Below are 674 nucleotides of genomic sequence, written 5' to 3'. Positions count from 1 at the left end.
TCTCTCTCTCTCTCTCTCTCTCTCTCTCTCTCTCTCTCTCTCTCTCTGTGTGTGTGTGTGTGTGTGTGTGTGTGTGTGTGTGTGTAGGTCAGAGGATAACTTCCAGGAGTTGGTTCTCTTTTTCCTCCATGTGGAATCCAGGAATAGAGTTTAAACCATCAGCCTTGGTGGTGGTGTCTTTACCCATGAATCCATCTTGAATTCCAGCAACAACAGTTGTCCCAGCTAAAACACTCATAGGATGCCTTTTCACTTCCTTAGCTGATGCTGTTGAGAGTCAGAGGTACTTTCCATTCATCTTAAACATTTATCCACCCTTTGTGATGAATTGGCAAAGCTATGGAAAATATGAAAACAAAAATCCAGCAAGAAACAACCAGCAGGGAGCAAAACTATAGCAGATTTATGTTATCCACACACTGCCTTAAGACAAGGTATGTAGCCCTATGTTATCACCCATTAAAGAATCTTGATATCAAGCTAGATGTGGTGGCACATGCCCTTAATCCCAGCACTCAGAATGCAGAGGCAGAGGAGGCAAGGTAGAGGCAGAGGCAGAGAGGCAGAGAGGCAGAGAGGCAGAGAGGCAGAGAGGCAGAGAGGCAGAGAGGCAGAGAGGCAGAGAGGCAGAGAGGCAGAGAGGCAGAGAGGCAGAGAGGCAGAGAGGCAGAGAG

The sequence above is a fragment of the Grammomys surdaster genome, unplaced genomic scaffold (assembly GCF_004785775.1).
Source record: "Grammomys surdaster isolate TR1022 unplaced genomic scaffold, NIH_TR_1.0 342, whole genome shotgun sequence".
Classification (NCBI taxonomy): Eukaryota; Metazoa; Chordata; class Mammalia; order Rodentia; family Muridae; genus Grammomys; species Grammomys surdaster.
Note: the sequence above shows the minus strand (reverse complement) of the source record.